This window comes from Rhinopithecus roxellana, chromosome 14 (genome assembly GCF_007565055.1).
Source record: "Rhinopithecus roxellana isolate Shanxi Qingling chromosome 14, ASM756505v1, whole genome shotgun sequence".
NCBI classification, from domain to species: domain Eukaryota; kingdom Metazoa; phylum Chordata; class Mammalia; order Primates; family Cercopithecidae; genus Rhinopithecus; species Rhinopithecus roxellana.
The window spans coordinates 29456435-29480216 of NC_044562.1; positions in this window are offsets into that span (position 1 = coordinate 29456435).

The following is a 23782-nucleotide window of genomic DNA, read 5'->3' on the forward strand; positions in this document are numbered from 1 at the left end:
GTCTCTGAGAATACAGGTGCTGGATAATTCTCTCTCTGTTCATCTAATTGTTTATGTACCACAAAAAAAAAAAAAAAATCTTTTCTCAATTTCTATGGATGCTCTTTCTACAACCCAATAAGCAAGGTAGGGATTGGACCCCAGTCATGCTGTGTGTATACTAATTAAGTAAGACAGGAAAAAATAACAGCAACCCTGTTTCACATAGCACAAGCATCGTGTTCCAGCCTGGACACATCCTGCAGCTATTCCAATGTAATTGTATTACTTAACTCAGGAAAGCCTCAGAGAATGTTGTTTTCTAGAACGAGATGATGCAAAATGAAGTTGTAGAGCACAAGAGAAGCCACATAATAGGAAGAGAGTAACTTCCCCACAGAGCGATAAGATGTTGTGTTTCTGAGATGTACAGAGCTGAGCATATGTTGTACTGGAATAAAAAATGCAGGTGAATCCAACGGAAGTGAGACACACACCACTTCTTATTGCAATCTTAAATAAAATTGCCTGTGTAGCTAGAGACAGTTCTGGTTTGGTTCACAGACATTCAGTTCTGAAATAAGAAATTGAAAAGCAGTATCAAATGATGATCATAACTGTAAACTGGCCTTGGCTAAACCTGCCCTCAAGGCTGGGACACTATTACCAGCAGCTTAAGCTTGTCACAAATGTTACATGCAAGACAGCATATCCATGCAAGATCCACACAGCTGGGGCTCAGAGTCAGGCTATAACTGGCTCAGACTGGTCTTTAATACTCTAAACTGATACCAAAAACAGCTGAGATGTGATGTACTTAGTTATAAGTACATCCTCGGGCCTAGTAATACCTCATAATACGACCTTACAGATAGGTTCAAGTACATGAAGGGACACCCTACACACAGGTGACAGGAAACAGCTGTGTTCCATTTACACAGGGGACAGGAAAAGAGGGAACAACATTTGAATTACAATAGGTAGGTGTGACAGGTATAAAAAAACAGAAATGAGGACAACAAGGTTATTAAATAGGAGCCACATTATTAGGACAGTGCAGGAGGAATGGACCTCAAAATCTCGAATGTTAGTGTTACGCATATGTGATGAAATGACATGTTGATTAGAGCAACCTGTACTCAAAATGTTTTTCATAAAACATTGTCTTGAACAATATGAAATGGCCAATGTTGTAAACCACAAATGGCCAAATATCAGCAATTTGATGTGATCCAATTCAATATTTCTGCCTTAAATAAGAACTCTGAACAACACCTAATGCGTATTACATTATCAGTAAATATCTGTAGGGTAGATGACTGATAAATGAATTTTCAAATATTTTAAATGAGAATGTTAAACTGAAGGAGCAAGAGTTTTCTTGGTTGTTTTACATATAGAGCATCCTTGTTGTATGAATTTCTTTTTTGCACCTGCATTGATTATTTTTCTGTCCAAGGCATCTTCTAGTTCACCTTTGAAGTTACACTTACTAGTGTCAGGGACTTTGACCATCTGTAGACACTGCTAATAGTCATTTTCTTCATTTTTTTAGGTTATCAATAATGATGGTTAGTAAAAATAATCAAGCTCATGCTTTTTCCTAAAGTTTTTGAACATTAATTGGAAAAACAGACACCAGGAGGTTTCAATAATCACTGTTTGCTTTTGGGTCTCTGTACTGGCTTAAAAATGTTAAAGGAAAAATGGTCACCTTCACTAAAGAAGCCTGAATTCACTTTGTGCAGCAAGCTTGTCCAGACATATGGTAATGTCTTAGTATCCTAACATATGCCAACTCCATTCTTTCAGTTACATAAGCCAAACCCTTGCAAATGATCCTTATTTTTATTTTTCTATTTCACTCATATCCCATATCAATTGATCAGCAAATCTAGAAGCACTACCTACAAAATATGTCCCGAATCCAGCCATTCCTGAGCATGTCTTCTGCTATTTACTCTCACCCGCACCCCAACCCCTTCCAAGGTCAAACCATGGTCCTCTTCAACCTAGATTATTGCAAGACCCCTAACTGATCTTCCTGTTTTATGCTTAGTTTCCTTGCCTTATTCTTCATAAAACAGAAAATCTCTATCCTCAAAAGCTTCCATTAACTTTCTATTTCACTTGTAGTAAAAGCCAAAGTCCTTACAACGGTCTAAGCAGCCCTTCCCAATTGCACCATGGTCTCTTGTCCCTTCCCTGACTTTACCTCCTGCTTCTCTCCCCTTGCACGCTCTGCTCCACCCACACTGGCCTTCTCCAGACATTCATGCAAGTCTCAACTTCTTCCCCAGTCATCCTATCCCAAATGACAGCTCAGCCTCCACCAGCTATCCATGTCTCGCTTCTCTGCTTTTATTTTTTCCCCTAGCCTTTGCAGTGGTTTTAAAACATATCAACAAATTCTCTGATATTCCTTCCTTCGAAAGGTGGAGGCTAATTTCTCTCCTCTTAAGTATGGGCTTTATTGAGTGACTCACTTTTAACAAGGACAAGGAGGCAGAAGTGATGGAGTATTGCTTCTGAAACAAGCTCATATAAAGGTATCGTGGCTTCCTCTGGCTCACTTTCTTGCTCTTAGATCACTGATACTAGATTTGGACATCAGCTGCCATGTCAGGAGGGCACCCAAGCAACTCTATGGAGAGGTTCACATGCAGAAAAATGGAGACCTCCTGCCAGCAGCCACAGGGTGAACCATCTTAGAAGAGGAGCCTCCAGCCCCAGCCAAACCATTGACTTACCACAGCCCCAGTCGATATTCTGATTTCAACCTCCTAAGAGATCCTAAACCAGAAACACCCAGCTAAGCTACGCTCAGATTCCTAACTCACAAAAACTTTAAGGAAATAAATTATTATGGTTTCAAGCATCTAATTTTTGGGATAATTTGTTACACAGCAATAGCTAACTAATACAGCTCTTATCACTGTCTAGGTAAATAAATCTTACTTGATTATCTCGTTTATTGACTGTCTCCCTCAAGGACTGTAAGTTCTGTGACAGCAAAGATACTTAACTATTTGTGTTCATTACTACCATTGCCACACCTAAAAAATAAATTAATATTTTACTTATAATAATAAACGAGGTGGGTATCTAAGATACCCACACATTAATGGATCAGGGATCAGCAAAAACAGGACATTCAAACACATACTTACTGTGGTAGCAAGAATATATTATTACTTGGGTCAGGCAGTACAGACAATGATTACACTTGGCAGTACAGCAGACACCTGCCACAGGTATGCGCAGGAATAATGACTACAAAGGGGATCCTATTTTCCTACTGAATACTAAAGATGTGTTTTCACACAAAAACAAATCAACCAGTAGATAATTTGTGAGTTGTTCATTCTTCATTCAGGCACACAATGGAATCATCAGCAGAACTTTCTAAAACCACACATGCCCAGACTTCAATCCCAATGACCTGATTCAGGAAATCTGAAGTGAGGCCTTGGCATCTTTAGCTGTAGAGAAGTCCTCTAAATTATTCCACTGCACAACCAACACTTAGAACACTTTCACTGGGTGGTAAATAACTAAAGAAGGTAGGCAACTCCGCAGCCTGCTAGTCCTGGAAGCATTTCCCATCAGGGCAGCAACCCTGAAATCCCCTTCTTCATTCATCCATTTGTTGATTATATATGTGGATGCTGGGCTTTTTGCTAGGCCTTGAAGAAATGCAGAACCTGCACTGGGCACAGTGGCTCACGCCTGTAATCCCAGTACTTTGGGAGGCCGAGACGGACGGATCACGAGGTTGGGAGATCGAGACCATCCTGGCTAACACGATGAAACTCTGTCTCCACTGAAAACACAAAAAATTATCCAGGTGTGGTGGTGGGTGCCTGTAGTCCCAACTACTTGGGAGGCTGAGGCAGGAGAATGGCGTGAACCCAGGAGGCGGAATTTACGGTGAGCCAAGACTGCACCACTGCTCTCTAGCCTGGGCGACAGAGTAAGACTCCGTCGCAAAAAAAAAAAAAAAAAAAAAAAAAAAGAAAGAAAAGAAAAGAAAAAGAAAGAAAGAAAAGAAAAGAAAGGAAAAGAAAAGAAAAGAAACGCAGAGCCTGGTGGAGCTCAGGATCTAGTGAGAGATTAGACTCTCACTCAATGAGACGTACATCCCACAAAGCCTATTGTTAGCCTCCTAGCTCCACCCCTTCCCTGCCCCACAGAGCCTGGACTCACCCCACATATACCCTGGGCTGAGGACAGATTGGGCACACATCATCAAAGAGACATAAGCTGGGCAGCAACTAACAACAAGGGAGAGCTGAGGTTACCCCAGGAGAATATGTCAAGTGCAAAAGAAAAGAGCTCCCAAGCATCCTAAGGAACCCCAGAACTTAAGGACAGAGAAAGAAGGGCCTGCCAAAGGAAACTAGAGAGCAGGTTTCCTAGAGCTAAGAGGAAAACCAGACAGTAAAAAGTGTTTTAAGTCAAAGGCACGGCATACCCAAGCATGAGGTGGCCAGTCCTCATGTCCCTGCAATAAGGATTGATGTCCGCATTGATGTTCAAATCTGTAAACTGAACATTTTGTAAAATGCGTTTCATCTAAACAAGGGATAACTTTATCCTAGTAACTGATAGTTTATTTAACCCTTGGATAGCAGAGATAGCTCACAGCTAGGAGTCCTCTAGACCACAGTACTAGTCCTGGTCTGCTACTAACTCTGGAGTCTTAGAATATAATTTAAATCATTTCAGGATCTGTTTCCTCATCTGCTAAGTAGTAGTGAAGGAAGAAATAATCTTTAAAGAGTTGTTTTTCTTTCTCATTCTACTAAAATTTTTAACATTCTATTAAAAATTATGTATGTGAAGATGTATGTAAGTCCATTCATAACCCAATACTATTCTCTGAGAACTAGAAGGCACTGTGTACAGAAGAGAAATTGTGATTTGACTGGATTGGTAAGGGAGGCAAACACTGGCAGGCATATGCTAATGTTCAGAGTAGTCGCTGACAGCCTTATCCTTCATTTGGAAAGCATTTCAATACCAATTGGATGAGTTAGAGCAAATATCCCCGGGCATTCTAGCAGTACCAGAGAACTGTCAAGACAGAGATTAGACTCAGGAGTTCATTTGGGTTACACAATGCCCTGGGCGTCTAGGCAACTGACAACACAGAGGGCTGGCCCTCCTACCTCCGTGTTCACCAGCTCATCCCTGGTTTAGGGAGGGCATCTGAAGTCTACAGACCCACACCAGCAGCACGACAGGGCAGCTCTCCACCTCCAGGCTTGGCATAGGCAGGAACGGGACTGATGCTGCAGCAGGTGGCAAGCTGATGGCTGTGGAAGTTTGCAACTCCTTGTTCCCTTTGCCAATTAATTCCCAAGAAGAAATCATTTTAAAGAGAGATTTTCAGCCCACTCTCTACTCCTTCTGAAGGAAAAAAAAACTAGAGATCCAGAAAAAAACAGAACAAAATGGGGACCAGGAGCAGTCATTCCCAGCATACTCTAAAGCAAGGTTTCTCAGTCTCAGCACTGTTGATATTTTGGGTTGAATTTTTTTTTATTGTGGGCTGTCCTATGTATCGTAGGATGTATAGCAGTATCCCTGACCTTTACCTACAATATGTCAGTAACACCCCTGTCTCCAGCTGTGACAAGAAAAAATGTTTCCAGACATTGCCAAATGTCCCCCAGATTTGTACCATTGAGAAACATGACTCTAAAGAATGTCACCCACAAAAGATCCTAGACGAGCCAGGCTGGCTAAAGGCAATATTACCCACCTTCGAAGTGAAACTTCAATCAAAATTCTCTGCATATGGTAGGCACGGTTGTTCACACCTGTAATCCTAGCACTTTGCAAGGCCAAGGCAGGCGGATCACCTCAGGTCAAGAGTTCAAGGCCAGCCTGGCCAACATGGTAAAATCCTGCCTCTACTAAAAATACAAAAATTAGCCAGGTGTAGTGGTGCATGCCTGTAATCCCAGCTTCTCAGGAGGCTGAGGCAAGAGAATCACTTGAACCCAGGAGGTGGAGATAGCAGTGAGCTGAAATAGCATCACTGCACTCCAGCCTGGGTGACAGAGCGAGACTCTGTCTCAAAAATAAATAAATAAACAAAAAATTATATATATATATGTATGCATAAGTTTATGTTTTTTATGCAATTAAGAATAAATAAATAACAAAACTTCTGCAGACAGCTCCATCCTGCTCTGTTCTGAAAACCTATATCTTGATATTGAAAGCTCCAGCTTATAGCTCGCCTTTAGGGAATCCCACAGCACAAGGGGAACCTCCACTCTTATGTTTCTAGCCTCTGTGCCTCATCCCTGCCATTCTGTCTTGAACTTCTTTGATGTGGTACTCAGGAACAGCCTGTATATGACAGGAAGTTCTTCTGACAGAGAAGAACAGACTAACAATCAGCATACCTAAGCTGAGGATCCATCTACATCATTTCCCAGCTGTGTGACCTCCAGTATATCACTTAAGCTTTCTGAAACCATTTATACATCTGCAAAATGAGAGTAATGCTATCTGCCTTGCCTTTCTCAAATCATGAAGCTCAAATACAAGGCATAAAACATCTGTAGAATACTCTACAGTGGTTAGGAATCAATTCCTTGTTATTTATGATTATTATTGTTGTCATTACAGCATCCCAGGTCTGTGTTAACACTGTAGGAATTTGAGGAAGCTCTGAAATACCAGTCTTCTTTCATTTTAGTGCTAACTTGACTAGAAGTCCTCTCAGCTTAATGTCCCAAAACATGAAATATCTCCAGGCAATTTCTTCATGAAAGATTGTCCATGAATTCCAACAAATGTCAACAAATATTCATGTAAAGGCTCTATATGCTCTCAGGATACATCAGTGAACAAAATAGGCTAGGATTCCTGCCCTCAAAAGGCTGACTTTTTACATGGAGGGATATAAACAACAAACAAACAAAAACATGTAATAAATAAGTGAGTTACATAGTATGTTAGAAGATGATAAATACTCTGGAAGGAAAGGTAAATAAACTAAAAGGTGTAGTACCAACATGTGAGTGAGGAGTGGGAGGCAGGTTGCAGTTTTAAATGAGGCAACATGTTTGGGAAGTGAGATTTGGGCAGAGGTGAGGAATTAGTCATGTGGTCTCTGGGAAAGAACATTCTGGGCATAGGGAACAGTCAATACAAAGTCCCTCAGGCTGGAGTATGCTTGGTGCATTCAAATGCCTACAAGGAGGAGATCATCATGACAGATGTGGAGTGAGAAAGGAAACAAGGAGTAGAAAATAGGGTCAGATGAATGGGAGGGAGTAGCTGAGGCAGTGGACAAATGCAGAGGGAGCTCAGCTTTAATCCAGCCATTGTACTAGGCACTGAGGATGCAAATCCAGCAACTGGGTTCCTGCTGCAGGGAGCTCACTAACCTCCAGAGGAAGGTGTTACCAGAGAGGAGGAACAAAGGGGCTCTGAGCAAGCCCAGCTGAATTCTTGGATGCTGGCCTTATAGAGGAGTTCTTTATAAGGAATGAAGGGGTTAATGTCTTTGTTCTTTGTTCAACTAGAAATCACTGGGTCATCTCAGATGCTGTCTGTGCCACACACTGCTCCACCACTACCCTCACAAAATGGTGACATGTCTTGCACATGGGACACTTGGTGGCCAACTCAGAAAGGGGAATATTCATCTCAAGTGACTTCCCCTGCTGCTTGGCAGATGTTCAGTCTGATAGAAGACAAAAGACAAAGGTTCTGGCTCAAGGAGAACAAGAAGCCCTGACATCAAGTTCACCTGTACGATTTTGGTCCACTGACACTTGTACTTCCAAGCAGCATCTGAAGGGGACTGTGCTGTGCACTGATGGGGTGCCAGCAGCTCACCTCCTGGCTCACACCATTTCTCCCCAATCTCCTATGCCCCACAGGAGGAAGCCAAGGGCCTTGAACTGTAGCTTTCATGCTGGATGCACCTATATCAATCCTGCATCTTCTTTCCTAAGTTATTTGCAAAGAGGCAGCTGCATTAGAACACACAGTTGGCTTTGTGCCTGAGGGAGAGGCAGTCTATAGCAGTAGGGGATGTGCCTCTCCCAATAAAAATTAATGGCACAAAACCCCCCTGTGTGCTACATAAGTTTTATCTCCCAGGGAGTTTACATTTCCATTGTTCTCCCACCATACCCACCTCCTGGGTTCTCCTGTCCCGTGGGTGTCTTTGGCATAGGTCACAGGACCATTACTACAGGGAAAGGGGCCAAGAGTAAACCAGACAGGAGTTTGCACACATGCAACACACATGCAAATATACACACTCACATATGTGCATACACACACACTTGTACACATATGCACCTTTTCTTTTTTTTTTTTTTTTAACAAGTGAAATCATTAGCAATCTCATGGAGGAAAATAATAATATCAACAAGGCCACAGGAGATAATTATATGGAAGGATAGAAGAAAGCCTACTAAGAGTTTGCAGGAAAAAAAAAAGTCAAGAGACTCTGATTTCCTTTTTGTCTTGGTTTCCACACACAAGCACTCCATGTGGGCATTTTTGTGGTGAAGGATTCAGGAAAGTGTGAAGCATAGCGGACAAGTAACCCTTGACCTCCTAGCTCTCACTCCCTTCCTCAAAGGTAAAACCCTATTGTGCTGAATTATTCTACTATCAACTTGGTTACTTTAGGAACAATATTTCCCAGAATCGCCTTCCTTTTATGGGCTAGAGTTGGCCAAAAGTGAAGTTTCTTGAGATTTGGGAGACAGAAGTGATGCAGCAGTCATTATGTTCTAAAGGTTGTTGTTGGTCAAAGATGATGAAAGACAGAGCAGAGACGCTGGCCAAGTCCAGTTTATCATTGTCTTCCCCTTTCCATTTCCAGCTTTCCTTTCCAACTGCCAAATTCTTGACCAACAGTGAGTCTAGGCAACCTCTGGATGCTTCGTTGTAAACATACAGAGATAGAAGCCATGAACAATTGACAATCTTCCCCAAACCCCCTTTGCATCCTGTTGCAGCAGCTGGATATGCTAGCTTCTAGATTTCCCTCTATACTCTCACCCATCTGCTGTACCAGAGCAGGGGAGTAACTGTTCTCTGATCCTTCAACTTCCCTTTTTGGACCCTTTCCTGCTCAGCTCTTCCCATAATGTGCAAGAACCAATTTCTACAATAAAATCCTTATTCCATAATACTTTATATTTCTGCTTCCTTGACTGACTCTGACTGATACAGCTATCAACAGTTTGGTGTGCACCCTGTCACTTCGTTTTCAATACAGAGGTATATACCCAGATATTTCTCTGTCATTTTTCTTTCGATGTGATCAGATTTTAAATGTTCGTGTGTGTGTGTGTGTGTGTGTGTGTGTGTGTGTGTGTGTGTGTGTGTTTTAAACTTAGTAACACCTTGGTGAGATTTCTGTGGCAAGACACATAAATTAACCTCATTTTATGGCTATGTAGTATTCCATTATATGTAAGATTTATTTAACCATTCCCATATTGATAAACAGCTAAGTTGTATCCAATTTTCTATACCAACAAATAACACTGCAACAAACTTTTTAGATACACTTCTTTATGGATATTATGCAAATCTTCTTTAGGGTTAGGGTTGATTCCTAGTGGTGGAATAATCAGTTGCATATATTTTTAATATCTATAGATATTACCAAATTGCTTTCCAAAAGACTGCATTTTCCAAAATGTTCTTGCCATGCCAACAATTTTGCCCATGTTCACAAAACAGGGCTCTTCACTCTGGTTTCCCTGGAGATCCATGGCTTGACAGTGCTCTGCCTGAAGGGCAGAAGGCAGTGGACACTTCAAGGCAAGGTTGTGGACATTTGGAAAGCAAGAGGTATGATCGTGACAAGCATAATGCTTAGAAGAACTATACAACTGGCTGGTTAAAGACTAAAAGAAGAAAATCAAAGAGAACTGGCCTCCACGTGAAATGGGTAGGATGAAGTTAATAGTACAAGGAGAAGACTCCTTTCCTTGTATGATTCCAGAGATTTCCCAGCTTCCCCTAAATCACTGCTCACGCATGCATCCATGGATATCCATGCACACAGACACACGCATACAAGCACGCACCAGAATCTGCTGCTGCAGCTTAAATTTTTTTCAAATATTTTCATCCCACAAATAGACCTAAGGTTCAAATAAAAATCATCCGTGTCAATAAGTAGTAGTTATGTGTGGGAACTTTGCTAGGTATTTTACATGCCTTATGTTAACCGAGGTAGTGTTATTTCCATTTCACAAAGGAGAAAACTGAGGTTCAGAAAGATGAAGTCAAAGAACTAATGAGTTGCAGAGTATGGATTTGAACTCAGCTCTGCCTGACCAAACAATCTTTCACCACCGCACTGCCTCCCCAGGAAAACGTAATGAAGCCCCAACTCCACAGCGAGGTGTAGATTGCTTCTGCAGTACTCCTTTCTGAGAGCAGATTTTCCTAGGGGAAAGGGCATTGGGTGTTGCAAAAGACCAGTTAGAGAAAGAAGAGAAGTTAGAGAAAGAAGAGAAGGTAGAGAAAGAAGACACCAAGGGCATAAATCCAAAAGTTTTCTACTTCCTGGGCCGGTGAAAAGGAGACAAAGTTAGATGAGCTCCAAGAGGAATGAGGGAGATGACCTGAGCAAGTGGAAGGTTGACTTTCCCAACTGGTATGGCAACTCCTGATTCTGGTGTTAAGAGCATGGCAGGAAACTGGAAGTGGTACCAATGAGTCATTTCTGCCAACTCCCTCCTCCTAGTTATCCTATTGCTCCAGGACACATGGCGCCTACCCCATGGTAGGTGATTTACATACTGGAAAATAATGTGATCCCCACACAATCAGATAATTCCAGAGGCCAAGACTGACAGCCTCGGAATAAAGAGCTGGGGAAGAAGCACAGGGGCTAATGGATGATGAGGTGCCAGCTCAGGGGCAGGGCAGAGCAGGGTAGGTTGTGGGATCATCAAGGAGACTAGCGACATGGATGAGAGGCTTCATGAGGAAGCACAGGGGACACCACAGGGAAGAGTGCCAAGGAAAAATGCACCACCTCCCACTTGCAGATCCAACACAAGATTGTGTGTTGGGGGCCAGGGACTGCAAGAAACACTGTACAAATTCCTGAGAACCATGGAAATCCTAAGAAAATGACTTAAGCAGTCTACCCTTTCCAGGAGGCCCACAGAATAAATTGCTTCACAGGGTTCTACCCCACTCTAAAAAGTACTGCCCATTTCAAGATAAAGAGGAAACATGTCCCTGGGAATTAATTATTATAGAACAAAGAGGGAAAGCAAAAGGGTAAACACAGCTTCAAGGGCTTTGAAGTGCCAGGAACAGGGTACCACTGTGATGGGGTGCTGTGGGCATGGCAGCACACTCAGGGGGGTGAGGTGAAAGGACTGACTCGTGGCATTTTTAACTGGAGTGGCAGCCTGTCCTGTTGCTGTCCACCTCAGGGCCCATGCAGGGCCTTGATAAAGGGCTGAAATGGGAGGCAGACGAATTAGCCAACCACGCCCTCATCTCTGCACAGACCTGCCAATGCTGAGAGATGAACCGTTCCAGCCACAGCCACAGCCACCATTATTTGCACTAAACTCAGAGTTAAAGAAGACAAGGGGGACCAGGCCTGATGGAATGGAGAATATTCGGAGTGGGGCTATTTATCATACGGAACACTCAAAGGCCACCTAACTAGAAGCAATGATACAGCATTGATGGAATATTATACAGCCATTAAGGATGAGTTATGAAGACTAAGTAGCAATTTAACATGGAAAGTTATCATAAGATGTAGCATCCACTGTTGAGTACAAATACACTCTCACACTCGTGTGGATAAACATCACAAGATCTCAAAATAGCAGCAGTCAAGAGTGAGGGGACTGTAGGATTAGGGGTGATTTTTTTCCTCTGCTTTCAATGTTTTCCATATGTCAACAGACTGTCATTACTATAATGTGGGAAAATGAAGACGGAAAGTGATCTGGCCATGTACCAGGGTAGCCAGGATGAACCTAGATCTCTACACAGTGTTGATCCAAAGTGAATGTGAGTGCCAGATGCCACATAGGCACCCAGCATGAACAAATACACACAATGCACACAACACAAACACACGTACCACACACACCACACATACCTAATACACACAACACATACATAACATATGCCACATGCAACACACACATATACATGCCATACATACAAACACACACCATACATGCAACACACACAGACACACAACACACCCACCACATAGACACAATACATACAACACACATAGACACAATACACACAACACACATCATAGACACAATACACACAACACATACATAGACACAATACACACAACACACACCATAGACACAATACACACAACACACATCATACATACAACACATACATACCACACACACCCCCAACGTGCCCCACAGCGGCATATTCATGTGCTTTTTTTGCCACGTGCTTTCCACGTGGCTGTCAGTTTCTGTAAGAATTTTGCTGTCAGGGATTCTGGTTAGCCAGAAGTTTCCTATCCAAGTAGGGCATGCCGTGAACCAACAGGGAGCCCTAAGCCACTTCCCACTCCACGGGTTCTTTATTTACCTGAGCACAGTGTCCCGGACTTGCCGATGGACTGGGCATATAGTGAAAATCCTGGGGACTACTTCTAGAAAAGCCGCGTCCTTGGTTTGGGAAAACCCAGCCCTCACGTGTGCCACGCAGGAGAACACTTCTTCTTGTTTCTCTCGCACAGACTGACTCCCACAGCTTTATTTGCTCCAAGCAGGTGAGCTTATACACGTGAAGTCAGTTCGTAATGGTAGTGTTCTCATTTATGCGGCTGGTATCAGGCTTGCTGGAGTCTTCCAATATTCAACATTAGGCATGGTACATTGCGTGTATATAAATCAAATTAACATACACTGTCACTGCCCAGTTGAGCAGCTGTATTCTTTGTGTTAAATTTCATAGTTAAAATGAAACACTTTTCCATTACTAGATTGCAGCTCCGCTGGGCAACCGCGACAGTTACCTGCCAGCATTAAGCCTCATAATGCCAGCTCTGTCTCAAAATGGCAACTGCAAAGTGGATTTACAAAGTGACTGAGGAGTTGCTAATTGCCTCCAGAATAAAACATTGATGTTGATTCAAATCACTGAAGCTGACATTTCTATAAACTCCACACTGTAAGTAAGTATATGCCTGGCTCAGTTGGTTGGAGTAGGATGCTGTGAAGGCCAAGATTAAAGTTCAATGTGTGGCCTAATTAACTGGCTCCATTTATGGTCAGAAAGTCCCCACTCTCTTGCATAGGCATGCCATGCTGACCCACACTGTGCACCTGCTACATGCAGTGCACGTTACAGCATTCCATGCATTTTCAAAAATAAACCATAATGGATGTTATTAGTCCCATGATACATATGAGGAAATTGAGACCCAGGAAGGCTGTGACCTAGTGGCACAACTAATAAATGACATGATCAGAGCTCAAACCAGGATCTGACTGAATCCAAAATCTCTGTTCCTTCCTCTTTGTCAAACTGTCGTGGATGGTGCAGTGCAGACCCATGACTGCTGGAAAAAGCAAAACCACTCAAAGCACATGCTTTGCTGGTGATAGATTAATAGTGGCATCTCCCTGCAGAACATGCAGCATGGTTATTCTTAGCACACTGAGTGCCTGCCCATAGGACCCCAGACATCCTTTTGCTTGTCACGTGTGGTAAATATGGTCTGTGTACAAGGCCTAAGTAACAAGACAAAGCTTCCACTCCACAGCCCCAACAAGCCCAGATGTCAGAAACATCCCTTGTCTTCTGACAGCCTGACGCTTAACAGTTAGGTCCTAGTTGCATGTTCCCTCAATTGGCATTTCACCTCTAGGTGGGCTCCCAGGCCCATACAAACAACCTCCACCCCACCCCACCCATACCAGGCAGAATTGACTTTAATCTCTGTTCAATAACAGATATGCTTTCTGTCTCCTAACCGGACCCTGACCACTAAACCCATAGCATTCACGGCTCCTTGGACTTGCCCAAGACTCGAGCCTCAAATCATGTATAGAATTCCGCATTTTGAGAGTGTTGACACTATGAAAGAAAGGAAAAGCAATCAATCCAATCTACACTGAGTCTGTAGAGCATAAAACTCTATTCTTATGAGGGCAGCACACATTTCTGTTCCCAGGGCCAAGAGCTGTAAATCTCTTTATATGCATGCAGAGTCTGTGCAGTTACAGAAGAACCACCATGGGTGAGGAGGCCTAAGATTGGACAGCTCTAGCTAAAGCAATTACCCAAATATTTTGGTAGGCCACAGAGTAAAAGAATTATTCATTTTGGACCAGAGATGTTTTTCTCTGCCAAATAGCCATTTTACTGCACAGTGGTAGTACACATTTTCCACTCCAGAGAGATCAATGTGGCAATTAAGATGTTCAGCAGAGCTGGCCATTTCAAGTGCAACCTCAGTGGGTGACCATACCTTGTGGGTGTTGTTTAGGAAGGCTCAGGGTCTGACCCTCAGCATGGTGAGTTTATGGAATGATCAGATCCCGAATGTTGACTCAGGTGTTCAGAAACTTGACTGATACGGTCAATGTAAGCTTTCTCTTAGCAGAAAATACACAAGCTTTAGGAACAGAACAATGTGGGCTTTGCCAGTAGATGTGGCAGCTGTGTGGTTTGGCCAAGTCACTTCACTTGTGCACTAGGTAGCCCAGCATGATAGCAAAGATCACAGACCCTGGAGTCCAAGTGTGTTCTAATCCCAGCTCTGCCATTACTATCTGTCTAACCGTGGGCAAGTTACATTGACCCTCTCTTTGCCTGAGTTTCCTCATCTGTAAACTGGGTTTAAAAGTAGTACCCTTGTTTCCTTTTGGGGTGATAAAGATGTTTTGGAAGCAGGGAGAGGTGGTGGTTGTACAACATGGTGAATGTATTAAATGCCACTGAACTGCTCACTTCAAAAAGGTTAATTGTATACTATGCCCATTTCATCTCAACAAAATAAAATTTAAGTAGTACCCACATCATAAGATTGTTTTAAAGATTTAAAGTTAATATATGTAAAGTTCTTAGGGCAATACCTGGCCCATAGTAAGTGCTATGTAAACACTGGATTATTATTTTCCAGGAAGTACACTGAGCAATTTGTGCACATCAAATTCTCACAACCACCGTGAGGCAGATACTGCTGTTACTCCCATTTTGCAGACAAGGACACCAAGATACCAAAAAAGTATCTGAAGTACTGTTCCAGTTACTATATCTGTGCAAAAAATTACCCCAAACTTGTGCTCTAAAGGAGTCATTTATTAGTGTATGGATTCTGGGGCCCAGAAGTACAGACAGAACATAACAAGGATGGTTTATCTCAGATCCACCACGTCTGGGGCCTCAACAGGGAGACTCAAAGGCTGGGGGCAGGAATCATCTGAAGTCTTATTCACTCACGTGTCTGGAGTTTGATGCTAGGAGCTTCAGTTCCTCTCCACAGGTGTCTCTCTGTGAGGGTTTCCTCCCAGCATGGTGGCGGGCTCCAAGGGAAAAGGCCCCCAAAGAAGGAGAACCTGGTGGAAATGGCATCATCTTTACAGTCTGCACTCAGAAGTCAGGCAGCATCACTTCCACCTCATTGTATTCACGGAGGTAGTTATAAAGTTTTGCCTGTGTTCAAGAGGAGAGAAAACAGACTCTACCCCTTGAAAGGCTAGATTCTAGAAGAGCACGTGGGAGCAGAAATGCTGCTGTGGCTATTGTCGGACAAGACACTCTGTCACAGGTATCTTCCTAAGGCCACCAGGCAGTGAGTGATGAAGCTTGGGATACAAGACTTTGATTTCAGAGCCCAGTTCTTATCCACTGTGTGTTGAGCTGCAGTGTTTTTATCTGTCAAATGGAGACAATAACATCTTCTATGCCAAAACCCTTTAAATATAAGTTAACATATCGGGGGCTTTAGTTTCCTACTCTTCAAAATTAAGTTAATAAGAGTTCCTATTTCTTTGGGTTTCTGTGAGGATTAACCTACTGTTAATAAGTAACAGTGATAAACAGACTGTAATATTCATATCAACTGCCAGTGCATTCTCTTCCCAATGGAAAAGTCTACCTGGGAAACCAAATGAGGATCAGAAGTTTCTTTGCTTAGTATGATCTGGAAGGATTATGCCTGCTCACCCAGATTTTTTTTTTTTTCAAATACATTCATAATTAAATTTCACCTATTTCTAAAATGAATTTTACTCAGCTTCTTTTGCTATATCCAATCTCAGTATATGAAATGCTGTATTATAATCCTCAGAAGCAAAACTTCCAGTTTCAGAAAGTATTAGATTTAAGAAAGTATACATAGTATGTGGGAGAAAAACAAACAAACAATCAAAAAACACATAACAATCTAGACCAGAAGTCAGAAGACTTGAGCCCTAATCTTAATTCTGGTTAATTTGATGTTGCTTTAGCCTGAATTTACTAAAGTGTAAAACGAAGATAATAAGTCTTCCACAAATTTGCCTTATACTCTTAAGGTTTTTTTTTTTCACAATACATTTTATTTTATAAACCACTTTGTACATTTTATAAAATTATGACTATTTTCCACGCCTTAAGTTTCTAACCTTATCATTTGTAATGGCTATGTTAGAATGCATGAACTAGCATTTATTTATTTAAACAGTTCTCTCTTTTTTTTTTTTTTTTTTTTTTTTTGAGATGGAGTCTTATAATGTTGCCCAAGCTATAGTGCAGTGGTGCAATCTCAGCTCACTGCAATCTCCACCTCCTGGATTCAAGAGATTCTCCCACCTCAGCTTCCCAAGTAGCTGAGATTGCAGACACGCACCAGTAGCTGGGATTACAGGTGCACACCACCATGGCTGGCTAATTTTTGTACTTTTAGTAGAGATGGGTTTTGCCACGTTGGCCAGGCTTGTCTCAAGCTCCTGACCTCAGGTGATCCATCTGCCTCAGCCTACCAAAGTGCTGGGATTACAGGCGGGAGCCGCTGTGCCTGCTCCCAGTCCTCTCTTGTTAGATATTGAAGGTTTTCCATTTCTTTACTATAAGTAACCTTGATGAGTATCTCCATAGATAAGTCTCTAAGTGTATCTACTGTTATTTTTTTTTCAACTTTTAAGTTCAGGGGTACATATGCAGGATGTGCAGGTTTGCTACATAGGTAAACATGTGGCATAGTAGCTTGTTGCACAGATCATTGTATCACCTAATTATTAAGCCCAGCATCCATTAGCTATTCTTCCTGATGCTCTCTCTCCCACTACCCCACTTTCTCCGACAGGTTCCAGTGTGTGCTGTTCTTCCCATGTGTCCATTGTTCTTATCACTCAGCTCCCACTTATAAGTGAGAACATGCTCACATAGATTTGGACCTTCCAAGAGAAACAGAACTTTCATTTCTGCCCCATACTTGGTAGACAGAATGGCTATTCTAATTCTTTTCTCTCAATCTTATTGCCATCATACTTCATGTGAAAATTGGATGACTGCTCGACTTACATTAATTATCATACAGTATTTTCTCCCCAGTGAGGTTTTTAGAAACATCCTGGACATAAGCAAAATTTTTTCACTTTAATAGAAGGAAAGATTAATTTCTAGGAAGAGTTCTGCACACAGCAAACCTCCCCCATTTTATACAAACTCATGTCAGTTTCCCTTCCAGCCAAGAATGCTTCTGGGTCTTGCGTCTTAATTCTGGAGGTTGTACTTTATTTGGGCCCTGTAGCTCATGTACAGGCAACATTCCACTTTAGTCAGATCACTAAATGAAGCAATTGAGTCACCACCACCCGCAGTAATAACACATCCTGACAAAAACATGAAAGATAGTGTATCTCTGCCTTAACTCATGCGGGTATCAGTAGAGGGGAAGAAAGTAAATTCTTTTAAAATACAGACAGAATCTTTTATCAATGAAAAACTGTCATCCGGTCTTTCTTATCTCTTTGTGCAGTGACAGCAGGATTTATCTTTCTTAGAAGCAAGGCTCCAAATGAATATCATGCCTGTTTTGTCAAGGTGAGTAGTTTTTCATCACGGGGCAAGTAGACTTGTTTTACATGGGTGTTGTGATGCACATACACATTTGTCATCAGTCCCCATGCCCTCCAAGGTGTCCCGAAGCCCGTTACACTAGTCCATTTCTCTCACCAACAGGAGAGCCCCCGTGTGCTCAAAGCCTGCTCAACAGACCCCAGGTGAGCAAAAATCTCATGATTCTAGGGCAAATTCCTCTGCATGCTATTATAAAGGTATAACAGATACATGTCATTATAAATTTCTGCAAATCCATAGAATGCATTACAAATTTCTCCAAATTCAAAAAGTGAACTCTAATGTAAACTGTTGACTTCGGCTGATAATGATGTGTCAGCGTGGGTTCATCCATTGTAACAAATGCACCACTCTGGAGAGGGATATTGGAAATGGAAAGGCTGCGCATTTGGGGGTGAAGAGGTATGTGGGAAATCGCTGTATCTTATGCTCAATTTTGCTGTGAATCTAAAATGTATCTAAAAACAAAGTCAATTTTTTTTAAATGTGATACAATCTCTGCACTTGGCCATAGTAGCTCCCTTGTAGCTGCTAGCCTAACTGCTGAGAGAAAGCAGGGCTAGAAACCTCTCCTTTATTGGATAAACAGTCCAGTCTGGAAACAACAGTATGAAGAAGTTTTTCCTCCAGCCAAGAGAACTCTACTATTAGCATGTCTCTCTAGGCACCAGCAAAAAGCAATTCATTGTTTCCATTTTTTTTTATTTTAAAAAATGCTTTTACTTTCCTATTAACCCAACTTGAGATTTTCTTCTATATGTTTACTCTCATGGTAATAACAGAAGAGTGTCCAGTATCAGGATAATGCTAATAACTAACACTTATTGAGCATTTACTGCATACCAAGGACCATTCTTGGCATGATATGTGTTTTAAGTCATTTAATTATTACAATAACCTGTGAAGTCATATTATCATTGTCCCCATTTTACAGATGAAGAAACTAAAACACAGTAGCCTGGGAGGTCACGTAGCTCATAAGCAGGAGAGCCAGGATATGAAGCCAGGTAAACTGGTTCAAGAACCTATGATCTCAACCACCTCTTTGTTTTGCCTATCAAGAAGCTCCACCGTGGTATTGCCTTATAACATGATTACTTTCCAAACATCCCAGAAGAGTTACATCCTGATAGTAAAGACTTCCCCGGAGACCTCCACTGTGTCTCTTCTCTTTGGCTCAAAATGGAAGACATTGTTCCTATGAAGCCCAAAGCAAGACCAAACCCAGTGTGACAGGGAAAATTTGTCCCACTCAGGCCAACTCACAGTGTCCTTCATGGAAAGTTTCTAGTTGACAAAGCTTAGAAGTGTTATCAGTTAGGATTTGTGGCTAACTTAAGCCAAACAAGGGAATTTATTAGAAGAATACCCGAGAGACTTACAGAACTGAAGGAAGATAGAATTCCAGACCTCGGGAAGAATGGGAGCCGCAGCAGCTCTGGGAACCCAGCAAAAGGGGCTCAGAGACAGCCTTGTGGAGCAGTTCCAGGAGAATGGCTGTGCTCTCACTGCAAGCTGCCCTGTTCTCGTATGGCTCATAAACAGATGTAAATTCCCGGGACAGGGCATCTTGCTGGCTGACCTTGGGTCATGTGCCCAAGCTTGGGGGCCCTTTACAGGGGCCTCCAGAGGAGCTGTGTGGCTAATTCTGATCACAGAATTACTCCCCAGGGGATAGTCAGCCCACACTCCGAGAGATACTACAGCTCACCTTGTTACTTTCAAGTTTATTTTATAAACCGGGCAATCCTTTACAAAGAATAGCTGTCATTAGAAGTTCAAGTTATTCTGGAAAGAATGTAGGACAAATATTGTTTTCTGTTCTACAGACCAAGACTCTGAGACACAGAAAGATTAATTTCCAGGAGATGCTCGAGTTTATGTTGAATCTCAGATCTTCTAACTCCGGAATGCCACTTTTCCACTTACTTTGTGCCCTGCAGAGCTCAGTGCAAATGAAGGAAACTTTTTATCTCTTCATGGTTTAGCATTGCGAAGCTTTATTTCCCCTCCTTCCTCTCTCCACCCAGCATACACAGGCACGCCTGCACACACACTCATTCGGTAGCCCACACACTGCCAGGAAGGAGGTAAGCTGCACAGTGCAAGGACCCCCCCTGTAGGGAAACAGAAGAAGATTAAACCACTGAACGTTTGTGCCATGGCTTTGTCAATGGTGACGGAGCCCGGGCTGCAGGATCTGCTTTCTCTTGGCAGAGATGCCCAGGAATGTGATTGCCAGCCTCTTCTGCATGTGGCTGCCAGCCATCCTGGGCCATGAGCAGGCTCTCGTCACTCACATTTGTGTCTGTTTTCCTAGAGCAGGACTGGGGGAGAAAGATTTTATTAGATGCAGCAGAGTGCGTGGCTCACGGAACACTTGAGTGGTTCTCAGTCAGGCATGAACCGTCTGCAGCTGAAGGTTCTGGGGTGGTGGCAGGGAAGGAGCCAGGCAGCACTCTCCCTTTCACATCTGGGAGAGCACCTGGGTGCACCCTCCAAAATGCAATCCCAAAGGGAGAATCAGTGCTGATTAGGACCCCATCAGAGTTAACAAAATAACATTCAGTTATGCTAATGGACATCGAGGGTTAGTTCATCATTACTAGGGAAGCAGATTGGCCTAAGAGAAGCTCAAGTCATAAAACACACTAAAAATCTGTCTTGAAAAAGGCAGGGGAAGAGACAATTTATTATTACTGTTTCTCAGTCACAAAAAAGAAAGAGAGAGAGTAAAAATGAACGAAGGTCACCGTTCCCTTTACAGCTGATCGACTTACCCTTCTCTTTGTTCCTGTGCCTATACAGTAAATTGAAGTTGGAAACAGAGGCGCATATTAGATGATTTTCTGTTGTTGCTTTCATTTTCCCCAAGAGGAGAAGGGACAGTCCATTTAAAACAACTGAGCTCTTATATCACAGTGATTCTTGTTTAAAATTCGAACGTCATTGGAAACATGTTTCAGCAGAACTAACACAAAACAAGGATTGTGAGAACCATTATCTCAAAAATAAAAATCCCAAATATACATTCAGTTCAGTGCTTTAGAGTTTTCCAAAATGTATATGTATAATAAGATTTTAGTATGCTTACATATATACTATCTACATGTATCTAATATATAAACATACACAGATAATACCATATATATGTGTGTGTCAATTATGTATTACGGCCATGAATATTATGTAATGCATATGTAAGATATATGTAAAATATTTGACCCTCGCTCAAACTCTGGGAGGTAGATGGATGAAATTGAGATTTACCATTTGAGTGACTTGCCCCAAGACATAAAGCTAGAAATGGCAGAGCCATTCAAGTTGGCTTTTCTGATTCAAGACCCAGTATCTTTCTCCTACTTCATTTTTTTCCATTTTTTCATATATTAGCCCAAGACATATTAAGAGGTCTCAAAAACTTATCCTGTGGCATGCATGCCTAAGTGCATTGGTGGCACTTGCCCCTTGGTGTTATTGAACAGTCGGCAACAAAATGTCTACAATAAAACAGTATGTAAACAAACCCCAGATTGGTATAGATCCCTCAGAAGCAGGAAGTTCAGGTCAATAGCTCTGGAAACATGGATAAATATTTAAAACCAACAGAGGAATTGTTCCCTCTGGGAAGGTGCTTAGTTTCGAGAGTGCTTAAAGTGTGCAAGAACGTGCAGATAGGAACCCAGCCTCATCCCAGGACTGGCCTGGGAAGTGGAGGGTGAGAGGAAGTGGAGGGGTCTTCATTTGGGCCCCTTACCCATACGTGGGTCTTCCCTCTGGCCACATCCAGGCTTGTCCTTCATTCTAAATAAGTCACATTCCTACAGCTCTCTCAAGAGTTTAAGCACCAATGATGTCCGCCTTAGTATTAATATCCAAATTTGTAGCGCTCTGAGCCAGTATCTGTTCTCACAGCACTGCAGTCTTTCCTCCAAACCTCCCTTGGTTATTTTCGGGAAGCCCTGGGGATGTTCCCGTGCTCCTGAATAAGTCTATGCAGTTTCTTTTCTCTGGCCTCCTGGGCAGGGGCTGGGCCTCCGTCTGTGTGGCTAATAACTTTAGTGAGATTCTGCAGGGCTCGGTCTATAGGGCTCACTGGGGCTACCCACACAGGGAACCCCAGTACCAGAACTACATGGAGATCTGTGAGGAGTTTGGAGAAAAGAGCCCTGTCCCCATTTCTGTATCTCTGGGCCATAAATTCCCCTGTGTGTATGCCCAGGATCTCACAAGTCAACAGGGACCCAGTTTTTCAGGCCCTCCATTCAGATTTTGTAGAGAGATAGCCAGTCTTCTTATCTCAGAGAATTCCCTCTCCATGGTAAAAGTCCTACTTCTCCTTCCAACCCAATACCCACCCATCCCTATAATAATTCACATCAGATCCGCAAGCAGCAACGGTTCAAGCTGAAGCTACCCCTTCCTGTCAGGCATGCTCTGAGAGGTCTGAGAAAGCTGCCATTAGGAAGGTCGGAGTATTCATGGAGGGCTTCCTGGTGGAGGTAGCAGTACTTTCAATTCTTAAAGGAAAGACCCGGATGAAAAGATAAAATAGAACATTTCAGACCCAAGAACCACTTGATCCTGATTTGTTCACAGGAGTTCAATTGAACATACAGCTTGAAACCATATGTGAGCAGGCAGAAGCAAGCCATCATAAGAAAAAATACAACCTTCACTATTGGAAAACCAAGGCCCTTTCCATACTGACCAGCTTTCCTCCCAATGCAAGGGTATTTTCCTTTTCTAAGCACAATTCCGTTTCCTCTTTTATTTGCTGAATGCATTTTCTGACTGCGCAATCCAACTCCTCTCAGAAAACACAAAAGAAAATACTGAATCTAACACAACATGTCCTCACCTCCCTTGTGGTCCTTCACTTTTCTGCTTTGGATAACAACTTCAAATGGTGAATCAGGATGGAGAGGATACTCTTTGGAATATGAAACGCTAGAAAGCTTACCGTTTGGATAGACGCAGAATCTGTCCCCAAAATCTCCTGGCCATTGGATGTATCAGCATCACAAGGTCTCTAAGGAGATAAGAGATAAGCCTGAACCCCAGCATTCTGACTGTAGTGCGGGTCAGGACTCCAGAGCTGAGGTTTCACAATAGCCAGGCCCTTTCTCTGGGCCCCAAACACACATTCTCACATGTTAAAGCTTCCCATGACTTTAATGCAAGTTCCATGCGTGTACGGCTTGCAGGATTGGACCCTATGGGAGTGTAAAGTGACAACATAATAGAGAAAAATCACTTTAGCAGGCAACAGTGACAGCTGGGCATGCATTAAAAAAAGGGAAAAGGCCTCAGTTTAGACAAATTACTGAATGAAATGATCACATGAAAAGCCCTTTTTACAGCTGCCACTAAGAAATCCAGAAAATATAAAACATGTGAAAATGTAAATATAGGAATTTTTGAACCTTTTTTTCTCATTAAAGGTGTGGTAAATAGTTAAAATCCTCTAAAAAGATCCTCGGTGTTCTGAATCATGGGCTCAAATGGAAAAATGGGGCTATTCGGGTTTTTCATGTCAATTATTATACAACCAATAAAATAAAAACAATAAAAGTGCTCCAAAAATCCCGGAAAATTCCAAAGCCTATTTCAGAGTCTCCACGATTATACTCAGATCCTCTCATTTCCATGACTTTTGACATCTCATTACCCTGCATTATACTTTTACAGACTCATTTTCCAGCGCATATAA